Raw genomic sequence first — 18441 nt, 5'->3', positions numbered from 1 at the left:
ATAGCTTTGTTAAATGAATGGGATTATAAAGTGAACAATTAAACGAAATAATTGTTAGTACGCGATTCATGAATGAATATAGATCTAGGCCTATATCAACTCGGCTTCGCAGCTTTCGTAAACGAATGTAGTCTCTTAAAAATGATTTAGAAAACCAAATTTGAATGTTTATTTGATCAAAATATGAAACGAACGGACTATAATTAGTATGTTCATATGTTAAAGTATAAAACTATCTGTACGAAGAGAAATTTTATCATCTTAGAGTTTTAGATCTAGGGATGGGATTATAAAGTAAATAACTAAACGAATTATTTTTTAGTACGCGATTCATCACGGTATTGTCTAATGAAAGAATGTTCGCCAGGAAATCTGTAGTCACAGATATAAGGAACTAATTTATGTAAAAAATGCTTTTGAAACACAAAATTGAAGGTTAATTTTATTACACAATGAAATCAATGGATCTTCTTTTATATTTTCATGTGTCAAAGTAAAAAACTGTGTGCGCAAAGTGTATTTCTTAAAATTAGATCTAGGTCTAAATCCTTTCGATCTTTTCTCATGTCAATATTGTTAACCATGGCCTAGATCCAGAAAATACTATAGCTGTAATAGAGTCGGACAACTTTTTTTTTTTGAGGGTCTTAAGTTTGTTTTAGGGCTACAATACATACACTACGGTCTAAGTTAGTACCCAAGGAACATTCCTGCCAAGTTTTATCAAGATTGGTCAAGCGGTTTTGATGTCTATAAGTAACATACATACATACACCTCACATTCTACTTTATAATATAGATTATTCTCTTTGATATCGAAAAAAAGGAATAAATTCTACATAATTGAAAGATATAGTTATAAATCTAGAGTTCTTTTCCTTATATGAGTTATATATTTTTAAATTTATTTTTTTACAAATTATTTTGCTTGTTTAATAATTTATAAAACTTGAAAAACATGAGATTTGATAATAACAGAAAGAATGAGCAGGATCTTAAGCCCTTGCTCTGAGTCTGTTTACCAAAGCAGTCAACAAGTAGAAGTAGTGGCCCCTGTTTAAAAACAACACAGAATCAAGGCTAACATCAGAAGAACCTTTGTTTTTTCGAAAGAATCAAAACACGTCTCAACTGACCAGAATAGTCTCAGGTTTCAAGGGCATGCAAGAATATGCTCAGTGTGCGAGAGTTTCCTCCCTTATTGAAAGTGAGTAGTCTTTATGATGGTCAGGGCTGTTAGCCAGCTCTTAATACAAGAGGTTAAAGAAGCTCTCTTGGATAGTCACGCTATCGGCTAGTTAATCTTCATTTCAAAAATGTTTATGGCGAACTTGAGTTGGTAAACTTGTAAGTGCAGTGATATTGTTGAACAATATGTATAGCTATATAAAGCCTACAGAGTTGCTACATGACCTAATCATGGTATGTAATAACATAAAAGTATATCTATATCTATCTATCTATCTATCATACTATACCATACTGTCTGTCTGTCTGTCTGTCTGTCTATCTACCTATCTATCACTCTGTCTATTTATCTATCTAATCTTTATTTCTGTCTATCTATCAATCTAGTATATATATATATATATATATGTATATCTGTCTTGGTTTGACCAATGATGGTGCACTCATGGACAGAACTTTCTCTTTGGTTTTGACCTGAGGTCCTACATTGAAACATACAAGTTTGGATCTCAGGGACTCTAGTAAAGGATGGAGTTGGTTCCGATAACATAGCAAGGCAGTGTTACAAATTGAGATAGAGGAAATCTACGTACAAAATTTCTCTCTCTCTCTCTCTTTCTCTCTCTCTCTCTCTCTTAAACACTGGTCTGCACATTTAATGAACTCCTCACAAGTCTTTATAATGATAAAAAAATAAATATGAATTATCGCCATCTTTTTAAACAGTACAGAATTTTTTTTATGGCGGACACATTTAATTATTATTATCATTATTGCTTCTGTATTGGTTATTTTTCATGCACCTTTTGTCCAGCGTGATTTGGTCCGATCTCTTTTGTGTGTTTGTTTTTTTTTTTTTTTTTTTTTTGGGGGGGGGGGCATGGACCACAGGTTTCTCAAGCTGCCTTCAGGAAGGCGCTTACCAAACAAGTCAAGTCAAATCTCGATTTCAAAATTCCTAGTTTGAAATCGAACTCGAGTCTCTCAGGTAACCAAGCGGTTCATGCTACTTACTAAGCCACATAAAAAATCCTGCTTAAGTAGAAAGACCATTGTATTCGTTGATTCGTTGACAAGAATAAATAAAATTAGATAATGAGATATGAACTTATTAAAACGTGAAACTAGTCAACAAACGTGGGTCTAGTCAACAAACGTGGGTCTAGTCAACAAACGTGGGTCTAGTTAACAAACAAGGGTCTAGTCAACAAACATAGTTCTAGTCAACAAAACCTGGGTCTAATCAACAAACGTGGGTCTAGTCAACAAACATGGGTCTAGTCAACAAACGTGGGTCTAGTCAACAAAAGTGGGTCTAGTCAACAAACGTGGGTCTAGTCAACAAACGTGGGTCTAATCAACAAACGTGGGTCTAGTCAACAAAACGTGGCACTAGTCAACAAACGTGGGTCTAGTTAACAAACGTGGGTCTAGTCAACAAACGTGGGTCTAGTCAACAAACGTGGGTCTAGTCAACAAATTGTGGGTCTAGTCAACAAACGTGGGTCTAGTCAACAAACGTGGGTCTAGTCAACAAAACGTGGCACTAGTCAACAAACGTGGGTCTAGTCAACAAAACGTGGCACTAGTCAACAAAACGTGGGTCTAGTCAACAAAGGTGGGTCTAGTCAACAAACGTGGGTCTAGTCAACAAACGTGGGTCTAGTCAACAAACGTGGGTCTAGTCAACAAAACGTGGGTCTTGTCAACAAACGTGGGTCTAGTCAACAAACGTGGGTCTAGTAAAAAAAAACGTGGGAGGGGGGGCATGGGCCACAGGTTTCTCAAGCTGCCTTCAGGAAGGCGCTTACCAAACAAGTCAAGTCAAATCTCGATTTCAAAATTCCTAGTTTGAAATCGAACTCGAGTCTCTCAGGTAACCAAGCGGTTCATGCTACTTACTAAGCCACATAAAAAATCCTGCTTAAGTAGAAAGACCATTGTATTCGTTGATTCGTTGACAAGAATAAATAAAATTAGATAATGAGATATGAACTTATTAAAACGTGAAACTAGTCAACAAACGTGGGTCTAGTCAACAAACGTGGGTCTAGTCAACAAACGTGGGTCTAGTTAACAAACAAGGGTCTAGTCAACAAACATAGTTCTAGTCAACAAAACGTGGGTCTAATCAACAAACGTGGGTCTAGTCAACAAACATGGGTCTAGTCAACAAACGTGGGTCTAGTCAACAAAAGTGGGTCTAGTCAACAAAACGTGGGTCTAGTCAACAAACATGGGTCTAGTCAACAAACGTGGGTCTAGTCAACAAAACGTGGGTCTAGTCAACAAACGTGGGTATAGTCAACAAAACGTGGGTATAGTCAACAAAACGTGGGTCTAGTCAACAAACGTGGGTCTAGTCAACAAACGTGGGTCTAGTAAAAAAAACGTGGACGTAGTCAACAAAAGTGGGTCAACAATCAACATGCTTTATTCTTTACACACAATTTACTAAATAAAAATTCAGAGGAATGAAAATTAAAGACATTTATTTAAATTCAAAGGTTGCTTTCACTATTGAGATGACTCAAGTGTGTACTAGTGCAATCTATTCAAACATCGTCTGTAGAGCAGAAGTAGAGTGGTTGATTAGCTATTATGAGTCAGAACTTGGGACTATATTGATCTAGATTTAGACGATCTCAGATTCAGATTTGAACTTCTGGTTACTCAGATTAAAGCTAGTCTCCAGGGGCGGAATGGTAAAAAAAAATCATTCAACACCTATTGAAGAGCGCCAGTAGTAATAGATTAAAATTGATCATACACACTTTAAAAAAAAAGGTTTCTGTGTTTCTACTGCTACTTCTTATTCTATTCTTTCTTTCTTTCTTTCTTTCTTTCTTTCTTTCTTTCTTTCTTTCTTTCTCTCTCTCTCTCTCTCTCTCTCTCTCTCTCTCTCTCTCTCTCTCTCTCTCAAGGTTTCGTTAATTTTTTTTTCCGATTCCGATTTCAACTTTAAAGTTTGTCGCCTGCTGTCCGCATGGTTTTCTATCTTTCAATTTCGTTCAGTTCCTCTCTCTCTCTCTCTCTCTCTCTATCTATCTCCCACTTTCTCTCTCTCTCAGTAACAGTTCCAATCATTTCTTTTCCGATTTCTAAAATTTTACATTAATAGCCTCCTTACCCTACTTTTCACTTTCCTTTCTCTCTCTTTGTCTCCATGTCTCTTTTTTCGATGTCTCCTTGTCCCATACTCTCTCCCACTTTCTGTCCTTCTCTCTAGTTCTCTGCTCTTTTTGTTTTCTCGCGATGTTTCTTTGAGTCTATTTTTTTCTTTATGTTTTTTTTAAATTGTGCTCAAAGTAAAGATTCTTCATAAGTGACTGATGTTCAATTTTTATCTTTTCTGCCTTCCTTCAAACCTGCCTTCCTACCCTCCTTCCTGCCTGCCTAATTTTTGTTCTTTCCTGAGTGGCTTTCTTCCTGCTTGCCTGGCTTTCTTCCTGCCTGCCCAGCTTTCTTCCTGTTTGCCTGGCTTTCTTCCTGTCTGTCTGGCTTTCTCCCTGTCTGCCTGGCTTTCTTCCTTCTTGCCTAGCTTTCTTCCAGCCAACCTGGTTTACTTTCTGTCTGCCCGGCTTTCTTCCTGCTTGCCTGGCTTTCTCCCTGTCTGCCTGGCGTTCTTCCTGCTTGCCTGGCTTTCTTTCTGCTTGCCTGGCTTTCTCCCTGTCTGTCTGGCTTTCTCCCTGCTTGCCTTCGTCCCTGTATTACTTCCATCATATTTGTTCCAGCCTCCATTTTTTTGCCTGCCTTCCTGATTCCTTCCATTTCTGCCTGTTTGTATGTCTGCCTACCTGTCTGTATTCTTTCTTGTCTAGCTTTCCACCTTCCTGCCTGACTCCTTTCTCTATTCTGCCTGCTTTTCTTTCTGCGTGCCCAACTGCATGTCTGTCTATCAGCAGTCTAGCTGCCTACCTTCCTGTCTGACTTACTTTCTTCCTTCCTGCCTGTCTGTCTGTTTAGCAGCAATCTAGCTGCCTACCTTCCTGTTTGACTTAACTTTCTTCCTTCCTGCCTGTCTGTCTGTCTAGCAGCAGTCTAGCTGCCTACCTTCCTGTTTGACTTACTTTCTTCCTTCCTGCCTGCCTTCATGCTTACCCTGTGCTTGTCTATCTTTCTGTCTGAACGTCTGCCTGTCTTCCTGATTGTCGACTTGTCATTCTGTTTTTTTTTCTTCTTGTTTAGTCTCTCATTCTTTGGCTATATATATAAAAAAAAAAAGCTTTACTTGTCTGTGTGTGTGTCACAGCATATATGTATTTTTACCCAATCAAATACAAATATCTATCATAATTCAATCTTCACTGCTTAAAAATACATAGGTCACGCTTCACCGATTTCCAACCATCTATGAATGTACTTTAAAAAAATATTCTCCAATGTCTAATGGTAGATTTTTTTTCTAAATTGTTGCTGCAGGTTTTATTTCTAGCAAATTACTTTTTTTTTGTCGTCAAATAGTCTCGAGTTGAACATTTTACCCACAATAATCCCCTGCTGTCCTTCAGTAGGTTTGGCCTTGGTTGTCAAAATCTTCATTTCTAAAAAAATGTCCAAAAACATCTAGATCTCTAGCCATTCAAGAAACCTTATTTGAACTGCTTCTTCACATTACAATTACGAAAATAAATATACCAGTTACTTCCCTTCTTTGTAATGACTCGCCATTGGCAAGAGATTTGTGCAAACATTGTGTTTGTGTGTGTGCTTGTGGTTGTTCCGTGACTACATTAATAAGTTGTCATCTGTTTTTATGCCTCGTTTTCATAACGAGGTGGATTTGTGCGCAATCTAAATTTATCGTAGCGTATGAGGATAAAATCTGCATTTTGTTGTTAACAGAGTTGCCTGCCCTTAGTCTTGTTGTGAGGAAAACATTGATAGAGACGATGAGAGGATCTACTACTTCCGTCAACATGGCGGCACATTGGGTGAAACTCATAGACATAAATAAATATAGACTGGCCGATAAAAGAGTTTTATGAAACGAAAATTTGTGACTTGCAATTTTGTATACTTTATTATAAAGCAGTGTAGTTTTGTTTAATCTCTAAGACTGAAGATCATGCAACTTTTAAGAATTCGGAAATCCGACAACAATAGATATACATGTTTTCAAGGTATATTAAGTTATTTCCTTTTGCCAGTCTATATTTATATATGTCTATGGTTAAACCCTAATTCTGAACTCGTTGAATAACTTGAATAGAATCGATACTTGATAAGTGCAGGGCTAGATTTACACACACAAAAAAAAAACAAGAAATATGGGTGCCCTAGACCAGGGCAGGATTTTATTTCATGGAGGCCCCAGGGCAGGATTTTGTGGAAGCCCCTACAATTTTCCGAGAGCTGTACCGGTGATCTATTGAAGAATGAAACAACTTATACCCAGTGCTTTTATTTTTGTAACAAAAATAGGTGCCGGTACTCAGTGATTAGGTGCCGGTACTCAGTGATTAGGTGCCGGTACTCAGTGATTAGGTGTCGGTACTCAGTGATTAGGTGTCGGTACTCAGTGATTAGGTGTCGGTACTCAGTGATTAGGTGTCGGTACTCAGTGATTAGGTGTCGGTACTCAGTGATTAGGTGTCGGTACTCAGTGATTAGGTGTCGGTACTCAGTGATTAGGTGCCGGTACTCAGTGATTAGGTGCCGGTACTCAGTGATTAGGTGTCGGTACTCAGTGATTAGGTGCCGGTACTCAGTGATTAGGTGCCGGTACTCAGTGATTAGGTGCCGGTACTCAGTGATTAGGTGCCGGTACTCAGTGATTAGGTGCCGGTACTCAGTGATTAGGTGCCGGTACTCAGTGATTAGGTGCCGGTACTCAGTGATTAGGTGCCGGTACTCAGTGATTAGGTGCCGGTACTCAGTGATTAGGTGTCGGTACTCAGTGATTAGGTGCCGGTACTCAGTGATTAGGTGCCGGTACTCAGTGATTAGGTGCCGGTACTCAGTGATTAGGTGTCGGTACTCAGTGATTAGGTGTCGGTACTCAGTGATTAGGTGTCGGTACTCAGTGATTAGGTGCCGGTACTCAGTGATTAGGTGTCGGTACTCAGTGATTAGGTGTCGGTACTCAGTGATTAGGTGTCGGTACTCAGTGATTAGGTGTCGGTACTCAGTGATTAGGTGTCGGTACTCAGTGATTAGGTGTCGGTACTCAGTGATTAGGTGTCGGTACTCAGTGATTAGGTGTCGGTACTCAGTGATTAGGTGTCGGTACTCAGTGATTAGGTGTCGGTACTCAGTGATTAGGTGTCGGTACTCAGTGATTAGGTGTCGGTACTCAGTGATTAGGTGTCGGTACTCAGTGATAAGTTGGCGGGACTCAGTGATTAGGTGTCGGTACTCAGTGATTAGGTGCCGGTACTCAGTGATTAGGTGTCGGTACTCAGTGATTAGGTGTCGGTACTCAGTGATTAGGTGTCGGTACTTAGTAGTTGATGGCCTAACTTTTAACCATTAAAAATTAATATTATACTGTTACGACCCTATTGGCGGCGCAAAAGGGTTAACTATAGGCTCAGCTGACACACACGTGAATCACTCAGGTCAGCGGGGCCATGGACAAGGGACAGTACTACGATTACACGATTACACGCAAATATGACCAATGTTATGGTCATGTGATCGAAAGCCTGCTTGTACGAGGACACAGTGTGTAGGAAAGCGGCAGTTCAAGACCGGAGAGCGTCGAGACCGGGGCTGTTAGTCGGTCATGAAGTCGGTCCTGGTTGAGTCCTCATGTGTTGATGTACATGTCCAGAAAGAGAGACAGTAGAGTTTGTACGGTGATGTACAGAGTGACGTTTTAGTTGTTGATGTGTTTGATGCCAATTGTCTAGTATTGGCTGTTATCTACTTATTCACTCATTATTAAAGTACCCGATATTGTGGAGCTCTTGTTGTCAGGTTCTTGATGTGTTGATGTGTTGTGTTGTGTTTAGCAGTGTTTACAGAAGACTGATTAGGAGAGAGATCGTAACACTGGTATCAGAAGTGGGATTTCCTATGGCTTCTGTAAAACTGCTAGATGAACTGAATCTGAAAGAACTGAAACAAGAGCTGAAATGGTGAGGACTGAAGTACTACGAAAAGAACAACGAAACTCTTAAAGAACGTCTCCGGCAAGCCCTAGTGGATAAAGAGGAAGATCCGAACACGTACCTCTTTGAACTCAAACCCGATGTTGTAGAGCTCTTCATCACATTTCAAAAACAGATGTTGGCTGGCTTTCAGAATGTGATCAAGGGTGACTCGCAGAAACAGGTGAAGAAACAAGAGAAGAGACCGAGACCAATAGTTTAACCAACGCTTTTGCTACAGACGTCCATGACGTGAGTGCCTCCATCAGCCAGATAGAACAAGACAACGTCGTGTCTTACCTCAAGCCTGTAGCTGAGGACATTAAAGACATCTGTCAATCTGCCAGTACTGATGAGAGGAACTCAAATCTTGATGGCTGCACCCAGATGTTTGGCAAGAACGTTATGTGTCGAGCTCCGCAGGGAGAACGCTAACTCCAAGAAACCCATCGGCAAGGTCTGCACCCAACAGACGTTTGTCCTGCTGACGAGACCATAGTGAGAAGCCCTGGTTCTGGTCAAGTAAGTGAACTGGAGCCTGATGCTGAAGATGAGGGTTCTTCGCAAGTGGAGTGCTGCCAACTTGCTCCACTAGTTTGCCCTCCGGACAAGCCTGAAGATGACGTGTGCCACTATTTCCCCTCCTGTGGACCTAATAACCATTCCCAAAACCCATCTCTTGAAAGCCCTATGAAACAACCTGATAGGCCAAAGATCTTGGTGACCCCAGTCCTGACATCTAATCCCTCCCCATGTGCTGGCTGGCTGCCTTCAGTAGTGAGCGACCAAAGAAGGCGATGGTTGCTGAATCCAAAGTGCATGGCGATGCAACCACGACGTCTGTGCAACCAGGTGAAGGTCAACTGGAGCAGAAGGAGAAAGAGACATACGCAGACTACAGCACAGATGGCTCCATCAAGATGGCAATATAAGCCCATTGTCGCCCCCATCGATAGACCTCCTCCTGCATCGATTCACCTCCACTGCCCATGTCGTGTGCTAGATTTTGTCCGGGACGGACAAATCTGAGAAGGGGGCAGTGTTACGACCCTATTGGCGGCGCAAAAGGGTTAACTATAGGTTTACAACAATACGTTAAAATGCAAGAAAAGTAATAATTTTTTCAAAAAGGTGCCCGTACGCCGTACTGGTGCGTACCGTCACAAAAAAAAAGCCCTGCTTATATCTAAAAACGTGCTTTAATAGTTCTTTCGAAATCCGGATATATTTTTATCCCTTTTGTGTTTTCCATTGGAGTCCCAGGGGCCCAGCCTGCCCTCCCTCAAATCTGGCCTAAGGCCTTACCGGCTGTCCTAACTTCAAATATATACTCTTACTAACAAAAATATTCATTTTAATTTAAGAAATGAAATGAGATTAGATTGCATTTAAAAGTTTTTTTTCTTCACCAATAAGAGAAGATGTTGGAGTTATTAATGTATAATGTGTGTCTGTGTGATACTTGTACTGAGAGAGAGAGACAGAGGCGATGTTTACTGTGTGATACTTGTATTGAGAGAGAGAGAGACAGAGGCGATGTTTACTGTGTGATACTTGTACTGAGAGAGAGAGACAGAGGCGATGTTTACTGTGTGATACTTGTACTGAGAGAGAGACAGAGAGACAGAGGCGATGTTTACTGTGTGATACTTGTACTGAGAGAGAGAGACAGAGGCGATGTTTACTGTGTGATACTTGTACTGAGAGAGAGAGACAGAGGCGATGTTTACTGTGTGATACTTGTACTGAGAGAGAGAGAGAGACAGAGAGACAGAGGCGATGTTTACTGTGTGATACTTGTACTGAGAGAGAGAGACAGAGGCGATGTTTACTGTGTGATACTTGTACTGAGAGAGAGAGAGAGAGAGAGAGAGAGAGACAGAGGCGATGTTTACTGTGTGATACATGTTCTGAGAGAGAGAGACAGAGGCGATGTTTACTGTGTGATACTTGTACTGAGAGAGAGAGACAGAGGCGATGTTTACTGTGTGATACTTGTACTGAGAGAGAGAGAGAGACAGAGGCGATGTGTGATACTTGTACTGAGAGAGAGACAGAGGCGATGTTTACTGTGTGATACTTGTACTGAGAGAGAGAGACAGAGGCGATGTTTACTGTGTGATACTTGTACTGAGAGAGAGACAGAGGCGATGTTTACTGTGTGATACTTGTACTGAGAGAGAGAGACAGAGAGAAAGAGAGATGTCCAAATGACAAAGTTTTCTTTTTTTAGTAAGCCTAAACATAAAGGATTCAGTAGAGACTGAGCAGCTAAGACATTAACTTAAAAAAACAACATTAAAATAGCTTTGAAATATATTTATTTCTTACTTCGAGACTCTAATAATATTCAGTTTCCTTTTGTATAAAAATCTTATACAAATATTAATTAATGATGCGTAAATCAAAGTAAATGTATTTAAAAAGTTATGACTTTGTTGTTGATTTTTATCATTTTTTTTTCTATCTAAAGCAAGGAAGTTCATAAAATAATGACGTGGTTAAGTAAAAAAAGCTTTTGTGTAGTTCCGTTAGCAATACATTGAAGGACTCAAGTTCAGATTCCTAATGGGAATAACGTTTTTTTTTTAAATTTATTTTGGAATTCAATTATTAGACACTTTTAAAACCGCTTGTTGTCATTGTTCCTTGGCAGTGCCAGAGAACATGGAGCGGATGCACATTTTTAAAAGCTAAAGTAGATTGTGATCCTCGAAGCAGATTTATTCGTGAAGAAGGCTCCTCTGCATAATATTGCAGATCCGTGTCACGTGACAAAACCTATCTCCCCCAACTGTTGTGGGCCTCATGCCTTAAGTCAAACACAGATATATGAAATAAACAAAAGGTTCAATAGAGCCAGTTGTGGAAGTTCTCATGGAGGGACTACGCCCCCCCCCCATTCTCAACTATTTCTATTATTGAGATATTGACAATGTCTTACAGCCTAATATTATAAGAGAACATGATCTATAACAAAACAAAAGTGTTCCCTATACTATCTGGTAATAATTCTTAGACTTTTAGAGACAAACGTTATTCAAAGTATGTGTTTTAGTTTTAGTATGTGTTTCAATTGCTTCTCTAAATCTTGTTGGGATTTTTAAAATTTCTGATTGAATCAACACAATTTCAATCATTCATATTTTTGCCAACGGTAAATAATTGTGTGTGTGTGTGTGTACTAAGCTGTAATAGTAATCTAATAGTAGTCTAATCGTAATAGTAATATGATATTTATCTTATACCTTTTGATGCATAATACTAACACAAGAACTACAAATAGTATCTTGACGACTATCCATTAAAACATGGTGTTTGGTGCTCAATTATTTATGAGCAATTTGTGTTCTAATGATTTCCTCTTCTTCAGTTTCTACGCTGTGAGCAGATGTCTTTTAGTTTATCAGTATGCATAAAACGTTTTTATTCATGCTTTGAAAAGCTTTAATAAGTTACTTTAAAATTTTGAAAAAATAAATAATTAAAAGAAAGTACCGCACTAGCCACAGTATAGACATATAACAAACAGTTACGGCGTGCAAATTTCTTATATAGCCAATTCTCCAAGTCCATTAGGAATGTTATTTCTTTCCTCTAAATACATTTATTGTCACGATGGTTTTATTACCATATCAAAATGTAATATGCTCGCAAAAATGTTAAACAATTATAACGAATTTTGTCTATAATACCAATATATATGTCCTAATATGTAACATAATTCTAAATATAAAAACGGCATTTCTTATATTTATAATTTTAAAACTGAACATCCCAAGGGGCTAATTTGCTGACAGTTTGAGCACCGCGCAACAACTGACATAAAGTGCACGCTCAGATCAAGACAAAATACCTTTCAGTGTGTGTGTTTGTGTGTGTGTGTGTGTGTGTGTTTCTACTAATGTGTCAGAACGAGTGTGTAACATATCCGAGGAATGATTGACACATTATTGCGAAATGGACCTTGTTGGATTACCCACACTCAGTCAAGTCTTCAGGTTAGGGTCTTTTGTTTTGCTATGTCATGTCCAAACTCTCTCTATATATACATATATTATTTCTTTGTGCGGTCAAGCCTTTTCAATTACTCATACAGCGAAGTGACATTTCACGTTTTCATCAAGTTCCAGAGGACTATATATGTACCTATTGGAAATGAAAGTTCCAGAGGACTATATATGTACCTATTGGAAATGAAAGTTCCAGAGGACTATATATGTACCTATTGGAAATGAAAGTTCCAGAGGACTATATATGTACCTATTGGAAATGAAAGTTCCAGAGGACTATATATGTACCTATTGGAAATGAAAGTTCCAGAGGACTATATATGTACCTATTGGAAATGAAAGTTCCAGAGGACTATATATGTACCTATTGGAAATGAAAGTTCCAGAGGACTATATATGTACCTATTGGAAATGAAAGTTCCAGAGGACTATATATGTACCTATTGGAAATGAAAGTTCCAGAGGACTATATATGTACCTATTGGAAATGAAAGTTCCAGAGGACTATATATGTACCTATTGGAAATGAAAGTTCCAGAGGACTATATATGTACCTATTGGAAATGAAAGTTCCAGAGGACTATATATGTACCTATTGGAAATGAAAGTTCCAGAGGACTATATATGTACCTATTGGAAATGAAAGTTCCAGAGGACTATATATGTACCTATTGGAAATGAAAGTTCCAGAGGACTATATATGTACCTATTGGAAATGAAAGTTCCAGAGGACTATATATGTACCTATTGGAAATGAAAGTTCCAGAGGACTATATATGTACCTATTGGAAATGAAAGTTCCAGAGGACTATATATGTACCTATTGGAAATGAAAGTTCCAGAGGACTATATATGTACCTATTGGAAATGAAAGTTGAAAACGAACTGATTTGGTCTATCAATTGTTCGTCTTTCATACTGAATATACTACATGAATACAACCTAATCCTTGTGCTTCAGTAGACATTCGTAGGCAATAAGTATCTTTGAATTGGAAGGAAATAATCTTGTATGTTTTTAGATGTCGCCCAGTAATGAGTTCACCTGTTAAACAAATAGTCAAATGACAATGAGTCTAGTATTGGACAGAAACTGCTATTTTTATGGCATGATAACAAAACAAAAACAAAACTTGGTCGTGAGGGAAAAAGAAACAGAAACTAAAAAGATCTCTGTATTTAAATCGTGACATTTATCTCTGGAAACAGAAACTAAAAAGATCTCTGTATTTAAATCGTGACATTTATCTCTGGAAACAGAAACTAAAAAGATCTCTGTATTTAAATCGTGACATTTATCTCTGGAAACAGAAACTAAAAAGATCTCTGTATTTAAATCGTGACATTTATCTCTGGAAACAGAAACTAAAAAGATCTCTGTATTTAAATCGTGACATTTATCTCTGGAAACAGAAACTAAAAAGATCTCTGTATTTAAATCGTGACATTTATCTCTGGAAACAGAAACTAAAAAGATCTCTGTATTTAAATCGTGACATTTATCTCTGGAAACAGAAACTAAAAAGATCTCTGTATTTAAATCGTGACATTTATCTCTGGACTCGCTCTAGAACAAGAAAGTGTGGGGGTGAAATTGGAAGATACATTTTAAGATTTCCATAAATAACAACTTTTTGCATAACGGGAGCAAGGTTAAAGCTTTCATTTCTACACAGTCACGTGGTTTATCTTTAACCAGAAACTAGTTTGGTTATTCAGTGCAAGTGTACTGACAGCTGGAGCAGTCTGCTCGCTATGGTGGCGGAAACAGGTTGGAACCTCGTTAGTGAGCATAAAGGAAACTTGTATTTGTAATGAAGATACGAGACCGAGAGTCGCTGGGTCCAAGTGGAGACAAGTCTGACATTCAGTGAAATGCAACATTTATCTCGTCGAGGACACTCGTGTTAATTATCTCCCCGTGCTTGTTTAAATATTAAAAGCTTTTAAATCGTTTTAGCTCGTCTATGACCTCAGGGCAGCTTTTTTTAAATGTGATACCTAATGCAATGTATCTATAACATAGGACTCCAGTGTCAATGTTTTAGACATTTTTTACGCTATCTAAATTCACCTGAGCTTACTAGGAAATAAAAACAAAACAAAAACAAACGAACCCACAATGAAGCCTTATACTACGGAAACGAGTTTCGAGATATATCTGTATCATCTCCCGTAGATCTCTGAAACTAAAAGAAATATGAAAAGCCGATGTCTCAATCGCCTGCTGTACGTAGGTGAGACGGCTTTATTTGTTTCGTCTGAAAACGTACGTTTTATATTTTTTAACTCGAGTATACTTAGGACTAAATGTAAAACCTTTTTTAAAACAAGATGTCAAAGGTATTTCTGGCTGAGCTACGATGTTGTGTCAGATACACCAACGGATCAATCGTTATCGCCATAAAAGTCATACTCATACTCGATGTACTGTAGGTCCAATGACTATTTCTGGTCATCTTAAGGCTCACTTCTTCGTTTTTCAAATAAGGAATCTATTTTACATTTACAAGAGCCCTGGCTAGCTGACTGACTGATCATTAGTTCTCCCCCTTGCCATGAACGAATTTATTTATTTTTTTATTATATACATAAAAACAACTAGTACATTTTCACAATCGAAACAGCAGAGTATTAACCAATTCGATTATTATTCTCTAATTCCTCCCATTAAGTTTATTAAATACTTTTAAAAATTACACTTTCTTTATTATGTGAGTATTATGTAAGCGTTAAGATTTTCAGGGTGAAATTTAAAAAAAAAAGTGCCGCGGCTAAAAATATCTTTGAGCTTATCAAATATTTCGATTCAGAATTGAAAAGCAGAAGAGAGTGTAAAAAAGACTATTTATTAAGGGTATAGTTGGCGTTAAAGGGCATTGCTTGTTGCTAAGCTGTTTGGATCTAGGTTTGTTGCAATTAAAACAAAGATTTTAAAAGACGTTCACTTAACTATCCCACAAAGTCTGTAAACAATACTGATGGTCTCCTAGTGGTTATCTTGAGCTTACATTTGGGCTAGAGGCTCAGAGAAGAGTCTGACAGAGTCTCTACTATACACTAACTCTGTTTGTTTGCTTGTACTATTTGGGAATATAAAAAAATCCTTTAAAAAAACTTACCTAAAGGAAGAACTCCGCCCTTAAAACTATATCAATAATATAAAGTTATTTCCCTTATTCGATATCAAACAAATTAATTAATTACCAATAATTAATTGATTAATTGAGTATTTTTAGCGGCCCCGAAAGGAGAAAAGACGCTCTTAGTTTTTATGGCCTGTCTGTCTGTCTGTCTGTCCGTCCGTCCAGTTTAGATCTCAGAAACTAGAAGAGAAAATGAAATTCGGACATCATGATATTTTAGATCATTCAAAGTTCTGATGCAACGGCTACTTTTTTTTTCTGAAAGCGAAAAATATAATTTTTAAATCAATTATGCAAGCAGTTTTTTTCATAAAAATACATCATTTTACAACTATTTTACAACTATATATAAATAGTAACAAACACTCGAGGCTTTTTTTCATAAGGGAGATCACTATTTACCTTTTTTTTAACACATTTATGCAATTGGTTTTAGATTTTTGGTCAAAAAATATTTTGTTAAATACTGTATTCTAAGTTGTGCAAGTTCTGTCATACAAAATACTACTTTTACAAAAAAAAATTTTAACTCTTTTTTTAAAGAGAAAAAAATCTATTTATATGCTAATAAGTTGGACATAAATTTGAAACAATTATTAGGTAGTTTTCCATATGATCGCGTGAACTTTAACAACGGGGTACATAGCCAACACAGAAGACAAAAAGAATTGTTTTTTTAGTACGGAAATGTTTTTCTCTTGAAGCTTTAAATAAAAGATGGACCCTTTACAAAACAATTAGATCAATCTGAAATTCATTATAAGACATCAGTTAGGCCAGGCATACATCTAACCTCACATTCACTATCACCTATCGGATCTATCCCTTTGTCTGCTGGACCGTAGGGCATCACACATGATCTGTCAACCTTCTTTCTCCATTCTTCTCTGTCATTTGCCTTTGATAGAAATTAATGAAATCATAGATTATGTTTCCACTAGTTCTTTTTATCGCTTTCCAGAATATTTATTGAATTCTATGTGTCAACTGATAACTAAAGTATCAGATACACATATCAGGTGTTTCATTAAAAATGAGTTTGTATAACTTTTGAGTATTCTCTCAGTGCAACATTCCCCCCTGTGTCCTTGGGCTATATCCCCCCCCCACCCGGTACCTTAGACACTTCCATTCAGTTCTAAGTAAACCATCTTGAACGACTTGGACACACTATGATCGTGATATTTGAACAACCAAACATGTGTATTTACCCGTCCCTTCGAGAAGACATTTTTGATTCTCTTCAGTTGTAAGCCCTTCGTCCTGGGTTCAATTTACTTTTACCAATCAATCTGTAAATAGAGGGTACTACACTTAAAGAGTTTTATCTCATCCCCCCCCCCATCACATGATTGTTTTCTGTGACGCCGACAAATCTCGTCCCCCATTCCGAGGGAACACAATCATGAAGGAATTTCTTTGTGACTTGTCTCCCTTTACCCGGTTCAGTAGAGGAAATGGTCTTTAGTTTGTTGACCACACTGAATGACCCACTTTTGTATTAGCTGCTATAAAGCTAGTTAAGTTCCCTTTTCAGACCTTGTAATCTATAGGGCAGATGATGTTAAGGTCATCTGTTTCTTTGGCCAACGGTTAACGAGCAGGGTGTCATGTGGCCAGAACAACAACCATCATCCTTTGCTTATCCCAATTAACAGTTAGGTGTTTATAAAAGTTGGGTAAACTCAGGGGCGAACTAAAACTCCTGAATTCAAAATACCAGTCTTCACCAACATTCGAACCAGGACCCCAGGTTCGGAAGCCAAGCGCTTAACCACCCAGCCACAGCTTCTATAGTAATGACTGTCTATCTATCTATCTATCTATCTATCTATCTATCTATCTATCTATCTATCTATCTATCTATATCTATCTCTCTCTCTATCTCTCTCTCTCTCTCTCTCTCTCTCTGCCTATTGACATTGAACGGGATAATAAATGTGATCAGAGCTAGTTCAAACCAAACCTGTCACTTGATTAAAAAGTTTTTTTTTATCGTAAAATTTCTGGTGCTTTTTTAAATTTATTTATAAACTAGACATATGTTACCCGCGACCCGCGGGTCTTTATTTGCGCATTACTGTCGATATAGTCACAATTAAACGTAATAATAATGTAATAAGTAAAGCGAATGTGTCAATGTAAAAATAGTGTGAATGAAGCTATCAAATAAAAATAGCTAATAGGCTTAAATCCATTTTTCCAAATTAAAACATTTGCTTGTGCGCAAAGTGTATTTCTTAAAATTAGATCTAGGTCTAAATCCTTTCTATCTTTTCTTTTGTCAACATTGTAGATGTGACAGGTGGGGAAATGTGACGTGTGTTTGGCACGTTTTATGTCTAGGGGATGATTATTTTTGAAAGCAATCACACCCCCACTTATCAGCATATGAATCGGGAGCAGACACGCAACGAGACAAAGCAATGAAAGATAGATACAAAAGTTAAAATAAAGGATATTTATTTACATAAATATACATATAATAATAAAAAGGGGGAGGGTTTGCATCTATCTCTAGTATATTATATGTTTAATCATCACTCTTGCACATAATAAGAGAGTATGACACTTTGTCCTCTGACTTAGCTGGTATTCCTGTTGATGTCGCAGCTGGCTGTGTCCTGGCTTGAGGTTCTGCAGCGGGAGGTGGCGCTCTAGCGGATAGAGGGACGCCGGCGATATAGTTCTTGTGGAGTCTCAATCCCCAAAATCTATTATCTGTAGTGGGCACAGTAGGGCGGGTGGCCGGCTACCGTGGGCACAAGGTTACTGCGGGCAGAGCGGATCTGCCGGGGGCAGCGTAGTTGACAGGATATGTCCAGTGAGTTGCAGAGGGTTGGCGTAGCTATGACGTCTCACACAGACCTGAGCCCATAAGGACGTCGCACCTAATAGCTTGACAGGTGGGCTGTCGACTAGGCGGGCAATGCCGATAGCGCCAAGTAGTAGAGTTGAGTAGTGTCGTGTAGACACTGAACAGCAACAGCAAATAAATAGG

The 18441-nt window shown here is 38.1% G+C and overlaps 1 protein-coding gene across 4 annotated transcripts in view; it reads left to right on the top strand.

The window, feature by feature from the left end:
* The window catches only part of LOC106072355 (kiSS-1 receptor-like), a 184674-nt gene that overhangs the window by 103012 nt on the left and 63221 nt on the right, over positions 1–18441 (top strand). The window contains exon 1 of one of the 4 annotated variants that reach the window (XM_056010539.1): positions 1276–1422. The exons of 2 other annotated variants lie outside the window; for them this stretch is intronic. The gene's annotated coding sequence lies outside the window, so the exon portion shown is untranslated. Of the gene's footprint in view, positions 1–1275; positions 1423–12196; positions 12284–18441 lie in introns of those variants that run through there. One more of the 4 variants, XM_056010549.1, reaches the window with a different exon arrangement.

Source organism: Biomphalaria glabrata, chromosome 1, assembly GCF_947242115.1.
Source record: "Biomphalaria glabrata chromosome 1, xgBioGlab47.1, whole genome shotgun sequence".
Classification (NCBI taxonomy): domain Eukaryota; kingdom Metazoa; phylum Mollusca; class Gastropoda; family Planorbidae; genus Biomphalaria; species Biomphalaria glabrata.
The sequence above is the reverse complement of the archived record's forward strand: the minus strand, read 5'-3'. Positions and strand labels throughout refer to the sequence as shown.